Genomic DNA, 16,653 nt, shown 5'->3' with positions numbered 1-16,653 from the left:
TTTTCAGGCAGTTCAGAGCAGAGTTTTCTGTGGGAGATGGGAACACACTTTGGGCTGGACTTTGGGCTTTTTCACTTTGCAAACCTGTTACATGCACAAAAAAGTATATAACTCAATAAAGGACAGGAAAAAAGCCTAAAAGCATAATATGACCTCTTTAATGTTTAATAATTTTCCACTTATTAGACAATAGAGAAGAGCGACAGAAATGATGTTGAGACAGGATGACATTGTGGGAAAGGTTATGACCTGGATTCAAACCAACTAGGCTATGACGTAGACTGCTAAGCTCTCACCGTGCTGCCCTTGTGTTACTGTGGATGACTGTTGACAACATGCTAAGGCATCAACTTTGAACAGAAGAGAGGAAGGAATCTGTTTATTCCCCTCTGACCACAGATAGTGGCACCTGAGCACCAACGCATGAGATAAAGTAGTAATATATGTAATATAAGAGCCACTTTGGTTTGAATCTATAAGGACCTGCATGTCTTTCTGTCTACAAATGTTGTTTTTGTATATGGTGTGCACTGAACACTGTAGTCTGTGTCTGTTTTTAGTTTTTTGCTGAGCTCTTTTTGTTAATGCTTGTTGAGAGCATTGTAAGACCGAAGTCAAATTCCTCGGATCTGTACCTGGTCATTAAAACTGATTCTGATATCATTCAGTTTCTACCGCACCTCATAACAGAAAGTAGTTTTGACATATTTGTTGTATTCTTGGAAACTAAACTAAAACGCTCTTAAACGAGAGGAAATTATTAAACCATCACATATGCTGTTCAGCGAATTCAGTCATGTAAGCGCTCGGTAATTCTCCGTCTTTGTCCAAACTCTCTTCAGAAATTCAAATAAGACATTCAATTACAACATGCTGTCTTTCATCTAGGTAGAATCTAGTACTTCATTTAACCACCACCAACCGGATGAAAAAGGTTCTTTGATAAATAAATGCACATTTTTAATTATCGGACATGGGACAGTAGCCATGGAGAGGATAAAACAGACATGATGATGTGTCACTGCCTTACCTCAGCAACACGCCCTCCTCTATTCAATCCACAGCAGTGGCTTATCAACAGACTAGCCGTTCAAAGGGATGGAGCACCTGATTTGTGCTGGCTGTTGGTTTATGCAGATGTCAGACTATGGGCTACTGTCCAAACAGGCTGTGACCTTCCCAGCTCCACAGACATCAGACTCATTTTCATGTTAATCCAAAGCAATTGTGGTAAGAGCATTAAGGCCAAGTATTTCTCATTGCTTCACTGTGCTCTTGCTGAACCCCCTCCCCTTCCACAACCAACACTTATGATCTGATCTAAGTAAATCCTTAGTAATTGTTTAAATAATAGTTGGCCACAAGGCAAGGCTTTGTAATAATGACCTACATGTGTGCCAGATGGGATTTAACAGACTAAAACCGCTGATATTATATCATAGCATCAGACGTCAGATGTGCACTCGCAGTACATGCCTAAAAACACAAGTGATGAATCCAGTGCTAATCTGACAAACGTGATTAGCCCATTTTATCCCCGATAGCACAAATGTGTACATAGAGGATCTAGTATGAAGATGTGAAGCTCCGATATGTAGTTCCCACCTGCATACGTCAATTTCAATAAAATTTCCTCTACCGTGCATGTAAGTCCATCCACAATAATTTGTTGTTGTTTTTTCAACTGATGTGTAACAACCACATCATATCATTGAATCAATCAATCTAATAAAACCATTATATGTTGACGAGCCATGACTGACCACAGTTGTTGGACAACAACGAAAACTAAATGGCAAAGGTAATACAATTATTATAACATTATTATAGGAAATTCAATACACTGATCAAATTGTTTCAACAGCAACCAGAGTGGATGTGCCTAAAGAAGCTGTTCCACTAATGGACATCAGCTGGTGACGCCTCAAAATCTGACCGTATTCAACCATCCATGTAAAACACTGTAGCAGCATTAATGCAGCGTTTACAAATCCAATCAATCCAATAAATAAACATTTTAAGACTGAGCATTTCATTATCTGTGGACAGGCGATTCCTGAATTGAAGGTCACCTGAATTGAACGATTTTATTGAATAATTTTACATTCAGCCTGCTGGAGCAAAGTCAAACTTGACTAAAAGCTGAGCTGACATGCTCAGCGTAAACAGATTTGCTTTAAAGTGCAGCGTAATCACATTGAAGAGATGGGCGGCCAGGATGAGCCAAGGTTTCTTAGCCTATAACAGGTACTCTGTTTGAGGATGTGAGGAGTTCTCCCATCTTCAGATCTGTCTCTGCTATATTGTCTTTATTTTGCAGGTTTGTTTGGTGCTTTTGCGTCTGCCCTTATACACATAGTGCATTGTACTGTACAACTTACACTTTCCCCACCTCCCTCTATGGAAGCTGTGATGCAGGTACTTGAGGCTCAGCACTGAGCAAGGAACTGTTTATTTTGAAGTGAGTGGACTTTTTGTTCTTTTTTCTTTGGGCTGCACACTTAGGACAGTTTGATAGATGGCTGGTAGTTTTTTTCTATTAGCCTATTTATTTTATATCACTAACCTCAGCTATCATTTCATCATGTTGGGTTATCATTCTGTTTTCAAATGGATACTTGTTTCTCCTATAATAAGTCTTGGTACAGTGACCTTTGACTACCTCTTGCTGCTTGTAATTTTACTTTAGCCTATAGTAAGTGAAGATTATTCTAGTATTTGTAATGTTATGATGTAGAATGTATATCGCACATTACAGAGTTTACCTCAATGACATTAAGATAATCCATTGATAATCCATAAGACATGGATATAAATAATAAAATACTTAAAGAAATGACAAATGAAAGTGAGTGAAGTAAGTTCAGAAGAATCCCCTAACCATCCCAGTGCCTGTGCAATAATATGAACTATACTGCAGTGTACTATATGAACATCTAATGCTGTTTTAGGAGGTGATTGTAGCAGAATGGTAATCAGAGAGGTAAGATAGGTCAAGATGTAAACAGAGCATAAAATCAACACTAGTACATACTGTATTTTATAATCAAAAGAATAAGAATTCAGGATTTAACAGAGTTTATACTTTTTCAGGTCAACCTGGTCAACCTAATGGATGCAATGCAATCTAATCTAATAGCCCTGCAATAACTCCTGCTATTACCGTGTGGAACTTGTTTAGTTTTGGTGAGGTGTTCACACAATTCTGGTCTATCTACTCATTGTAAGTCTGTGTAAAATAGCAGTTGTACAGATGTAGGATAGATAAGTGAATTTCTACGCATCACAGCACAGAGATAGCACTGGTGAAAATTACAAATTATCTTCTAATTGCATCAGACAAAGGACTTGTCTTCTGTACTTGTCTTGTTAGATCTTAGAGCTGCATTCTACACCACTGACCATCACTTCCTATTACAGAGACTTTAACATTTAATTGGCATTAAAGGAACTGCACTAAACTGGTTTAAGTCCTATGTATCAGATCAATCTCAGTTTGTTCATGTTAATGAAGAATCCTCCACGCACATGAAAGTTTGTCACAGAGTTCCACAAGTTTCTGTGCTTGGACCAGTCCTATTCACCTTGTATATGCTTCATTTAATAAATATTATTAGGAAACACTCAACCTTAATTGTTATGCGAATAACACCCAATTATATCTTTCAATCAAGCTAGATGAAACCAGGCCAGTTAGGTAAACTTCAAGCATGCCTCACCACAATGTTGGCACATCCTTTGAAAGTCTTTGCTTTCTAACACTCTCTGTTATATATTGTCTATTATTTTATATTCTGTTCTGTTATATATTGTCCATTATTTTATATTCTATTATATATTGTCCATTATTTTATATTCTATTATCTATTGTCTATTATTTTATATTCTATTATATATTGTCCATTATTTTATATTCTGTTCCATGGAGCTGTAAATAGGACAACAAATAAAGAGGTAAATTTTAGGTCTACCTGCCAGCAGTCTAAGCTGTTAGTCGTCTCTGATGGGCAGTCAAGGATAAGGAGTATAATGAAATATGGCTTCTTCCCAATAAACTGCATGATAAAAATATCTGGAGGGGCCCTCCTTCAAAACAGGGCACAGATGATTAAACTTTTCCTGATATATAGCAAAAAGGTTGTGCTTGACTGTCATGCAAGCTGAACTGTGTAATATAACCCCTCCTGGCAGAGTCAGAGCAGATCCACTAGGCACCAAGTAAGCCTACCTCTAGCATCTGACAAGCCACTTAATAATGGATATTGCCAGTTAATACTTTACCAGTGGATGAAGTGTTCAAGTTTTTATCCATTTTTCAACTTAGCGCTAATAAACTGTCTCTTTTCATTTGTTGTTCAATACAACAGTATGTGCTTCACTGCTGAAATACCACTGTATGTATCGGTCTCTTGGTCATTCCACTACTTTGATATAGACTATTATATAACTATTGGATGGGATGCCATGAATTTGACTAGTGATCCCCTGACATTTTTTCTAGCACCACCATGAGGTGGACATTTGTGAGAAACTAATGGATTGCTATGAAATTTGGACATTTTTGTTCCCTTCAGGATTAATTATAATTACTTTGGTAATCTTCTGACTTGTCATCTAGCGCCATCATCAGGTCAAATTTTAAATGTGTCCATTATTTTGGTTTATGACCAAATTCCTGAAAAAAACTATAATGCCATTGCTGTCAGCCTCTACTGTCCTTAAGTGTTTAGTATTAATTAGAAAATGTTAGCAGGCTAGCATTATACCTGCTAAATGTTAGCATGTTACTATTGTTATGGCAAGCATGTTAGCATATTGACATTAACATTTAGTTATTTTCTATGATCTTGTGTCAACTGTATATGTATTCGTATGTACTGTATGGTTTGCTAGAAGTGTTCAGTAAGCTACATGAACAAATATTTATACTGTTTTCACTGTACATGCCTTTGAATAGTCATGTGTTCACTTACTGATGTACCATATGAAGTGCCATTTAAAAGTCATGCATTCAGGGTGGACAACACATTGACTAATGAAAAGGGTCTTTAGAGAACTATAACAATGGTGTTGAATGTATTAGAGAATTTTCAAACATTGCAAGCTTCCCAGACCATTTAGTTGGTATGTTCCCCTCATTCCTTTTGTGTTGAGTTCCAGCTTTATTCCTAGTGTTAGATTCCTGTGTCCTGAATTGTGTTTTTCTGTGTGCTTTTGGATTGTCTGTTTCTGGACTTTGGAGTTTGGATTTTGATTCTTGCATTAGACTGCTTTCCCAGTTTTTTTTTCATCTCTGCCTGCCTTATCACCATCCAGAAAGTTGTGGTTTAAATAAATTAATGAACTGCATCTGCTCTGCCTCCGGTGTCTGCAATTGGGTCCTATCCTTTGTACTACTGTGTTCCATGCTTTGGCTGTGCGTAACAAAAGCGCTTTACCCTCCATTCCAATTACCAGCCGGATGTACAACGGCAGAAAGATAACTGACACACGCTTTTCAACATAAGTCACAGTCAAGAGGTTTATCTGTGCGTGGGAGATAACAGAAAAAATCACCAGGCATATGGAGTATTTTGCCTAGTACGGCTTTTTGCTGCAGGCGACAGCAGACACACAGAGTAGTGAGTATGCATGGGCACGGACGTGCACAGACATTTTGAGGGGCAGGAGCTAAAGTGAAAAAAAGGCACTTCTCACAATTATTCATTTAAATTGTTGGGTTTTTTTGTTTTTTTTTACAACAAAACGTTAAATATATAAACACAACTCTGACTCCCTTATCAATTTATTTAAATTCCCTCACATTCAAGCAATTGTTTCATACTTGTCTATAAAGTAATCAGTTTACGTCATGGTTTATCACAAGATCAGCCAACAGCAAAGGAAACTATACCACAATGTGCATGTTTTCTATGCTACTAGTTTCAAGTATATATTTAGAATAAATTACTTGACTGTAACAAGGAGAGGGAAATTAAAATTATAGTTTAAATACTTTTTGTTTCAGAAGCAAGATAACCTACAGCTTCACACAGCCAAGCAACAGAATATTGAATTGCCTGAATACATTAATGTATTGATCAAATACATTATTATTATTATGATTATTGCTATTTTACACTTACCGGGTGCGCACATGCACGCGCATGCACGCACACACACACACACACACGCACACACACACACACACACGCACACACACACACACACACACACACACACACACACACACAATAACTGATGGTGACAAAGACAAAGGGCAGGTGCTCAGGCCCCTTTTGATGTCTATGTGTGCACCTGCTCATAGGGGGTTTGGGGATTGGGGGTATTTAACAAACCTGTGACTGAGGCAAAGACTGCACTGTGATTAGTCAATGATGAATCTACACAGACAATAACTGCACAACATGGCCACATCTGAAAGGAATTCAATGAGGAAAAATACATATTCTATTCAGTATCACCACATTGTTATAGTCCCAACCTGCCAGGTTGAACCTGGACACCGTTAACATATTCGGAAAGTCCAGCCTAGGGCACTCAGAGATGCAATGCCTCTAGCAAGCAGGACAATCTGCGCACCCAACGTGTCTGTTTTATCTCACTCTCGGTTCGTGTTAAGAGTTTCCATGCAGCTGGCCACATGTTTTAGAATTTTTGTTTCAGACATGGAGCGACTATCCTCCTGCCTACTCTTCTGGATCCGCAGGGTCTCACTGCGCTCCCTTTGTGAACAAACAGGCATACAAGCGCTCCGCAAGAAAACACCGCTGTAACCATGGCAAAGGCTTCTGTGTGCTACTGAATCTTTGTAACTGTATTTTCTTTATAGACTAGGCCTATAGAAAAAAAGCCTATAGGCTATCTAGTAGATATTATTGAAAGATGTTTGTGTTTATTTTTGTGCTGTTTGTTTTATGGACATTGGTCAGTGAACACTGTAATCAATAGTTTTTTTGTGTAGGCTATAGGAGTTCTTTTTGGACTTCTAAGCCTACTTACTTTCACTGCCTTCACAGTGCCTGGAGTCCAGCACATTCAAATGTGCCAGTGTACAGAACTCTCTCTCCCACTTACCCCTCCCCCATCACTCCTGTGCAGGAGCACTAACGCCACCTGTTGCTGATTGACTGGAAAACTTTCTATGTTTTCCATTTACAGAGCCAGGGCTGTGTAGAAAAAAAAACAGATTTTTTTTCAGACCACACACAAAACGGAGAGCTAGGGAACTGTGAGGACATATTTGCTCAATTTAACAAAAAGTGTAATGGATTACAATCACTTACTATCCTTTTAATTATAACATGATACCATCTCTATCATGGCAGTCAGTCTAATTTGTAAGGACAGTGGAATGTGTGTAGCAAGTTGGGTCTTAAAATATAATACTGTTACGACCCAGCTCGTTAAGGTAAGGCAGTAACAAGTGATTTAGGACTGAGATAAAGGTGGTAAAGGACAACTGAATTCCGGTTAAAGTCAAAGGTTTAATTAAATGAGTTGACTCAAGAAAACACAACAAAAGGAGGCTATATAGGTACTGACAACGAAAAGGTGAAACAAGAGGACCTTGTCCAAAGACAGTTACTCTGCTCAAAAAACACTAAAGAACAAAAGGAAGTCAGCACCTATATGCTTTACAATAATGCAAAGTAAACAAACAAGCAATGCTCAAGCAAAAGAGCGCCCAACACTTGGTGCACTATCACACTATGTGATTTACAGTTTACAATGGTTCAAACTGACTGAAGGCACTTACACAGGCAACAGACAGAAAAGGAAATACAAACACTCTAGATATTCGCTAACTAACAGGGTACACAACCAACCGCAAGGTAAACTGATCACTGGCTCACAGTCACCCCAAACTGCGGGCACCCAAACTATTTGTAGTCCAGCTGGTGTTGATTGGAGAGTCCTGGTTGGCAGGGTCGGTCGAGTCACAGCCACACCAATCACAGACACCAGGAAGTTGGCGGTCCCAGATCCAGAGGAACCAATCCTCGACAGGGACTCACACAGCTGGGATTTGCATGACAGTCAGAAGCACTCAGGAACACAATTACTTTAAGGCAGCCAGCCATGCCTGTAACAATACCCATGTATTTTGTTTCCCTTGTCACCATTAATGTCCATTTACTGCCAGCTTTACTACCATTGGTTTGTCTTCAGTCTTAATAGTAAGAGGCTGCTGTTATTTCAAAAAATCCAAGCAGAGCGAGCAAAGACAGCTGCTACTTTGACTAACATAATATGTCATGCAGTACAGCCCATATTTTTTCTGACAGGATACACAAATGCCAGAGCGCAGCAGTCAAGATGAGTCACTTTGCAAGCGTCATCAAATGGTTCAATATTGTCAATGGTGAGAAATTACTTTGGAGTTGAAACGCTTGACTTGTAGTTATACCATCTTCATCAGATCAGCCATGTATTTGATAAACTGGAACACAATTATATTCATGGTTTCAGTCACCTAATATCACATTTAAAGGATTAAAGAATGGAAACAACCTACACCACAAACTCCGGCCCATTACAAATATGGCCGAGAGTACAAAATCTCCAAATGAGTTTTACAGGGTGGTTCTTATAGAAAAGGAGTGGGAACTGTGAGGGCGTCATGTCCACCTGGTACCATTAAGGGATGTACAGTACATCTTATATGCATATTGTACGGGAATAAATAATGATGATTGTCGTAATTTATTGCAGCACATTAGTTTCCTTAAATGTGGCCACACATTAGTTTCCTTAAATGTTTGTAGTGGTCAAAAAATCCATCCATCCATTATCTATAACTGCTCATCTCAGCAGGGTCGCGGGGGGCTGGAGCCAATCCCAGCTGACATTGGGCGAGGGGCGGGGTACACCTTGGACAGGTCACAATTTCATCACAGGGCTGACACATAGAGACAAACAATGATACACACTCACACTTAAGGGCCACACAGAAAGGCCTGGGAAGACCGAGGTTCGAACCCAAGACCTTCTCACAGTGCTATCCGGCAATTAACCTATCTGCATTTATTTGGATGGTGGGAGGAAGCCAGAGCAACTGGAGAGAACCCACGCAGACATTTGGAGAACATGCAAATCCAAGATACAAAGTCGCAAAAATTGCTGGACAAAAACTCACCAAAATTGGCACACAGGTTGCAAATTCCTCCCACTACTCAGGCAAAAAAAAAGACCTCATGGTGGCGCTATTATAATCAACTTCATCAAAACGGCTTCATTTAGAGACAAACTTCTTTCATTATTTGCTCTCTGGATTCATCGGCATCTTTGCTCCAATGGTCTTCTTCTCTAAAAACAAATTATACAACTTTTTATCACTTTTCTTTAAAACCTATTTTTGCGAACGGTTTTGCCAATCAACCTGAAACTTTGGCAGGATCATCTACGGATGTTGCTGATCAAAAGTTATGAAAAGAATTTTGATATGTCAATCTGTTTTTTTTCCATAAATGTTTACTTTTATGTATTTACGCACAATTTTACATAAATGCCCGTAAATCAAAATTGGCTTAAGCTACTGTCACCAAACTTCTGAACGCGTCTGTTCAGATGCTCAGTCCGGCACTACACTTGCAAAAAGTTTATACCTCATAATTCGCTGCATGGATTCGTACAAAATTCAGTTTGTACGATCTCGGGTATTATTACAAGAAATGGAAATTTCTTGACATTTCTCACTCCTAACAGAAAATCATTCGTACGTCCTAGAGAGCTGAAATCTTTTCAGCACATCCACTGATATGTGACTAAAGTTTGTCTCACTGAAACCTACGATCAATTCAGAAGTCATTCACTCTATATTTTTCAGAATATGCTAAATCAATTCATATCTATATCTCCACAAGTCTTTCTTCAAATGCTACCAAAATCAATGCAGACATTCTCTGGATGGCCAATATCAAGTGTCGCAAAGGATATTTAGATCGGTGTAACAGTGAGTCTGCAGTGATATTCAGTATCTTGCTATAACTTGTACAGTATGCAAAACATTTTTTGCTCAGTTTTGGATCAATTGCCATCAAAATAATTGACAACACACCCAAAACCAGCAGAATGATCTGTGATTTTTTCAGAATTTTCTCACCAACATCTTGACTGTTGTAAGCGTTTAAAGTTTAAACTGACAAAACTATCCATGTCTGGCAAATGTGATGTCACCACCTGAACTCGTAAGAAGGTATATCAAAACTGCCTCTCAGCAGTAGCTCGGTCAGTAAGTCACCTACTCTGTAGTTCCAGGGTTCAAATCCCCAGGTGACTGAGTTAGACTAGCTCATAAGGGGGTTGTTCAGATCAAAGTGAGTCTAAGGTCTCTATTTTATTTGGATCCCGTGACACTTTCTTCATATTTTTCTCTGCTTAAAAGTGTTTGTGCAGCTCAAACTTTAAAACTTGGAAACACAAAGCAGGTGGGTTGAACATTTCACCCAGTACATATAATGACACTCTGATCTCAAGGTGATGCTGTAAATATCAAGTTTGCGTTCCCGCAATTATCTTAAAGTCCAAATTCTCTCATCACTTAAATGTCTCAAGTCATCTGCGTCTGTTCTTCTTCTCTGAAAATGTCAAATGTTTTTCACGACTTGCTTGGATCCCGATCATTGCCACGCTCGGCTAAATTGTTTTTATTTGTATTTTATGCGTTGTGTGAGCTTTGTATTTAGTGTCTTTTATGTATTCATTTATTGTTTTTTTGTACAGCACTTTGTGTCTACTTTGGATTTTTAAAGTGCTCTATAAATAAATTTTGATTGATTGATTAATTGATTATCTGTAATAGGACTAGACTCTCTCAGAGTTTTCAGCACACTGCAGTTTTTCTGCAATGCTCTGCTCTTTTAATGTATTTCTACCATTTTCCTCAGACATTTCTTGCATTTAGTGGAGTTGAGCAGTCAAAATGCATCCCTCCCTAAATGCATTTATTGTCCTAAATGACATCCATAAGATGCACTACCTCATGGATGCTATGCTTTACACCAGTGTCTAACTGGCCTTTCATGTTTTATGTACATTTTAGCAAGTTCTGTGTTCTATTCCCCTAAGCTTCATACGAAATGAAACGTTTTGAATGATCGTACATTTTTACAGTATACAGTGGTGATTTTTCTTGGATCAGCTTCTGAATGTTCAGCAGCCAGACATTATAAACTCTCATTACAAACTCATGCTACAAGCTATGGTGTTCCATAAAGGGGCTATGATTACCTTGGACAACTGATGTTTCTCATACATGCAAATGGTTTCTCCTAGAATTAGATAATACATAGGAGTTGTAGTTTGCACACTGCATTACAGCAATATGAGGGTCACACATTAACATCATTCATTGACTTCTCTTCTATTACTGACTGGGTGGATGAAACTGAAACCACTGATCTCTTGTACTTCTAACTGAAAAAGTCACACAAAAGAAACTAAAATACAAACTATAACCCAGAACCAGCTGCACTGCCATATCCCAAAACATAATCATAGGCCACAATTTAATTCATAGTCAAATTAGCTGCTGTTTTCCAATGCAACCCAGGGAGACAAAGGCAGATTGCTGTTTGCACTTAAAAAGGCAGACCAAATGTTTTTTAAATATAGCTTTGAAAGCGTGATGAGATTCCATAACAGACCATAGCTCTAAACAGATTGAAACATAATTTCATTTTCACTTCTGTAGGTGGTCATTCAAAGGTCTGGAACTGGACTAAATAAACTCTCCTTCTGTGACAGAATAATTTCATTTTCAGTATGTGGATAAAATGAACAATTAAAAAAGGCCCTATTTAAAAATGCTACAGAATAAGAAGGGCACATCTGCAAACAGAGCTTGAGCTGGGGAATGATGAATGAATTACACATATGATGTTTGTCAATTTAAAAGATAATTTTGTCCATCAAGAAAGTTTCAGTTTGTCATAAAACAGTAAAGTTACATGTCCTTTTTGTGTGAAAACTGACATCTCTCGTCTCGCACAATATACGTCACCAACATGTTAAGGCGGTAATGCTAGCTAACGTTCATTGCTTGGTTGCTGCTAGCTAGATACTTACTTTAGCTTACATTAGCTTCAGTAACGTTAGCTTCAGTCATTGAGAGAAAAAGTTACGATGTCACATACGGCACGTTTGGGTTTGTGGTCTTTGTAATAATTTATTTTCAGTCTTATACTTACACAGTTTTACATCAAAATGTATATTTTAAATTGACCATCATCATATGTGTAATTCAGAGCACAATTCAAACAGGATTAAAAAACACTTGCCATTGACTACTGTACATATTTTGTCCAAAGTAATGTCCCATGGTGGTCCACTGGAAGGGGAGGGACTTAGGCTCTCCATTTACATGTCATTATTGTAAAATCTGAAATAAATGGGTTTTTTTGATAGCCTATGTGAAAACAAATGAAATCATTCCAGGTTTTTTTCTGCAGTAAGCAGAGCAGTAAAGGAAACGGTGGACATTTATGAATTAGAAAACCCGGTCTAATTTATTTTTAGCCCTGTCTCACTTCCTTTAGAGTGCCAAAGCTTGTCCGTTGCTGTCTTTTATCTCTGGGAATATGGAGGGATAACTCAGACAGGCTGAGTCATCTCAGGTTCACCCAAACAGAAAAGAAAAGGCTGTACTGGAGGTTTCATGTCCAGAGTCACTGTGACTGAACCACTGGTCCTCTTCGGCACTTAGTCATACAACCCACAATCATTTCAAATCAGCCTCGACATGACTGAAAAGCCAGATGATGGGAGATGATAGACTGAAATAATAATGATGTGGCTGTTTCTGGATTCTCAGTGGACACAAGTCACTTTTTATGACAATGATGTCAGTTGAATCGGGGCTTAAATATAAATATTTTGAGGTCCTAATCACAGCTATGGGAATCATACCTGATTTCAAGTATCACGTGTCTGAAAACTTGAGCACAATCACATGTACTGCCCTCACTAATTAGGCTACAAGATAACATACTGTTATATTTTTCTCATATTATTTTAATATGTTAAAAGAAACACACTGGAATATGAATCAGAAATTGCAGGAATTTTTTGGACAGTTCTAATTGTTTGTGTAGCACAAGTTTTATTATTCAATGGGTAATTATCGAGTAACTGTTAGGACAAAGGTTTTATTATCCAACAATATATGCACAAATCTAACAAGACAAAGAATCTTCAACTGCGCTCTGAGCAAAACGGTAATGTCTGCTTGCTAACATGCTCACAATGACAATGATAACTTTCCAATGTTAAGCAAGTACAATGTTAGTTTTACCGTTTTAGTTTTTAGTACATTTTGCACGTATTTGATCATAAACCAAAGTATTGGGCTAATTAAGATTTTGACCTGATGCTGGTGCTAGGGGGAAAGTTAAGGGGTCACCAAAGTTACTGAAGTAGACCTGAATGTCTGTACCAAATTTCATGTCAATCTATTCAACAGTTTTTAAGACATTTCACTCAGGCTGGCAGTCATCAACCACTGCGCCTATATTAGCTCCTTGTGCCTGATTTACTACAAGAACACCACCTTATTCAATCACACTATTTACCACCCAGTGAAAGCATATTTAAATGTTTGCAAACATAAAAACATTTTTTAATCTATCTGGTTTGTTACGGAACTAAATCTGGAGGTGAGTCTTACTTTGAATTGCAAAACTGAGGATTTAAACTTACCTACAGAGCATACTCTCATGTTCCCTCCTACATCAGTTCAAATCCTTTCCCTCTTTAGAAGTATCTTTTGGTTCTTCTCTTTCGTTAGGCCAAAGAATCCAAGCCCTCTTCCAGAATAAAAACACATGCATTTCCCACAATTCTATGATATTTATAGATGAAAATGTACACACTGAGAACATATTTTGGGCTTTTTGAATTAATATTTAAACAAATACTTACTTTTTTCCGAGATAGTGGCTGCCCCTTTTTCATTTTGTGTTGGTCAGTTGGTGTTTACTCACTTTAAACACACCAATTAGGCAATTGTACTGAACCAGATAGTTCAATGCAGATATTTCAGATCCGAACTAACGTGTTAACTAACCGATCGAGGCAGCGGTAGACCAGCAACCCCTGTGTTCTGTGAGGTAAAATTACTGTTTTTGTCAGGAGGTTGGCTTTAAAGAGAGCTTATGTTTAGTTCCCCAGTCGGAAAGTGCGGTCTGGCGGCAAAGTAAAGCTGTGAAAATATTCCAAATATAGCGTAAACTGTGCACACTGCATACACTGACAGGCTTTTCAGCATCTTCTGAAACAGAAATTCAAATCTATCCTGAAAAAGCATGTTTGGGATGTATAACCAAGGTGGGATGATTTATGTTTATATTTGGGATGCTACTAACATTTAAGGAACTGCATATTTTTGTTTGGAAGAACAGTAATCTCCTGAAGTTAAACTAGCTGTTGCTTATGAGAGGAACTGCTGTGATTGGCATTAATAAAGCTTCCCTTAACTCCACTTGCTGCCCTCACTAGTGAGGTCATTTGCCGTAACTGTTTGGGTTTTCTTTAAACCAATCATAAGACATCATTAAGTCTCTGGCCCAGAGACTGTAAATAGGAGGTGTGGGAACTATCAGATTAAATTCCACACTCTCACAGAGCAGACATGGAGAGCTCTGGTACCCGGATAGACCCTGGGTTAGATTGTGGACTATAAGCCTAAGAAGCAGGTAGGGCTGCTGAGCTTAAAGCTTGTGGTGCACCTTGTGGCTCACGTCCTGCCAGAGCATGGACGGCCCTTGCGACCCTGTACACAGGATAAGTGGTTGACGATGGATGGATGGAATATACTGTCCAGAGAACGTCTTTCTTTTTCTGGAACAATCTTTGTCCATAGGTTCAGAAAGTCCTTGTGGAGGACCAGTTCTTGGAAGATCATTTGTCCGTGGTGCCTGTGGTGGAATACGTTTCTCATTTAGCACAATGTTCAGAAAAATAAAGTTAAGACAACACTCAACAAACAAACAAGAGCCACAAACCACAAGCTTGTGAGAAACTAAACACAAAATGTATAGAACTTGATGACCCACCTCACTTCTGGTGCAGCATCCACCGACATTTACAAGACAGCAGTAAGGAAGCGCTCAGTGAAGCTCCTTCCTGCTGTCAAGACGTGAGCCGCTCCAAGGTTGTCAGCCAACAGGTGCAGGTGTTGTCCCATGCACCCTCTTGCTGCAACCCAATGGTGGCTGAGGAAGGACAAAGACAAGGCAATATGTGACAAGCAAATCAACTGACCATGTTTCATTTTCAATTCATTTGATTTCGTTTTAACGCTTGTGCCGATAAAACGAATGTAGCCTCTTGTCCTCTCTTACCCCAGCCCTGTGTTCAGCAGAGCGCTCATGATCCGACCATGACTGCAGCTTTGCACCATGGCATCTAGTGCAAGATTGACCTACTGCTGAATAAAGGTGTTTGTAGAGCTGACAGTTTCAGCAGCAAGGCTTGGCCTGTTCCCTGTGCCTCCAGGTCCATGGCCTTCTGCAGGTGCTCAGCTAAGGTGTTCATAACTGCGCATGACACGGCTGAGCGTACGTTTTTCACCTGTATAGTAAGAATAAACGTCATCAGTCAAGACTCCAGCATGGACACTCATGTAGGCAACTGAAAATGCATTAAACACAAAGACAGAAATTAAGATACAAAGAAAGTGTACAATACCTCCTTAATGAGAACCAGACACACTTCATGGAGTTTGATCTTCAATGTCTCTGAGTGGTGCTGTGCCAGAGCTTGAATGCTATTCAAGCCATCCTTTTTCTTTATCCTGTACGTTTATGTGACAAGAATTAACCGCACTGTACATTGCTTCAGGAACAACCCGAATTCTGTTCTTACAAAAGATACAAAAACTATAATTAAGTGCAGTTGTATTTTATGCTAAGATGTTGCACCAACTGATAAATGTCTCAGCTCACCATATTCACTGGCTCCTCACTCAAGCTCTGTAAAATATCTTTTGGTATGGTGTATTGATTTTTGCCTTTTCTTTATTGAGTTATATCTCTTTTTTGTGCATGTAATAGGTTTGAAAAGTGATAAAGCCCAAAGTCCAGCCCAAAGGTAATTCCCATCTCCCACAGAAAACTCTGCTCTGAACTGCCTGAAAACAGCTCGTTTAGTTAGTTAGTAGTCCAGCCTTTCCTCTTTAATCTATCTGCGTCACGCAGCATAAAACTCACCTAGCGGCTAATGTGTGGCACGCCCTCAAAAACACCGGTGGAGAAACACACTGAGCTACAGCACATAGTGACAAGTCGTCCGCCGACACCCTCCCTACAGAACGACACGCTCCCACCGTCACACAGACGGCTGCAGCAACAACGGCAGAGGAAAACACAGCTGGAAGGTTTTCATACCGCTTATCTGTCTTTACATTCTGAGTAATACTGAAACATTTTAACCGTAGATATATTTTAAGAGCTGGTGTGTGTGTCGCATTGAACATTACGTCACGGCAGTTGTGTGTGGCATCGCTATGACAACAAGCTACGTACTATCTCTGGGTACTATCTGCAATGGAAAACGGAGCAGGGCCGAGTAGAGTCGAGTCTATCGATTTGCGCTATGGTAGCATATTTTGGCATGGCAGCATAGATCGTCAGAACACCGGCAACAATTCAACGT

General features: G+C 39.0%; 1 long non-coding RNA gene across 1 annotated transcript; it reads right to left on the bottom strand.

The window, feature by feature from the left end:
• Positions 1-13,082: 13,082 nt before the first annotated feature.
• LOC123959083 lies at positions 13,083-16,404 on the bottom strand. Its single transcript, XR_006822213.1, has 5 exons — positions 16,209-16,404; positions 15,688-15,793; positions 15,342-15,570; positions 15,054-15,212; positions 13,083-14,915 (listed from the first exon to the last, which is right to left on the bottom strand). It is a non-coding gene; the product is annotated as an uncharacterized LOC123959083 (long non-coding RNA).
• Between the last annotated feature and the right edge of the window lie 249 nt (positions 16,405-16,653).

This window comes from Micropterus dolomieu, linkage group LG20 (assembly GCF_021292245.1).
Source record: "Micropterus dolomieu isolate WLL.071019.BEF.003 ecotype Adirondacks linkage group LG20, ASM2129224v1, whole genome shotgun sequence".
Lineage (NCBI taxonomy): Eukaryota > Metazoa > Chordata > Actinopteri > Centrarchiformes > Centrarchidae > Micropterus > Micropterus dolomieu.
Note: the sequence above shows the minus strand (reverse complement) of the source record. Positions and strands in the feature narration are given on the sequence as shown.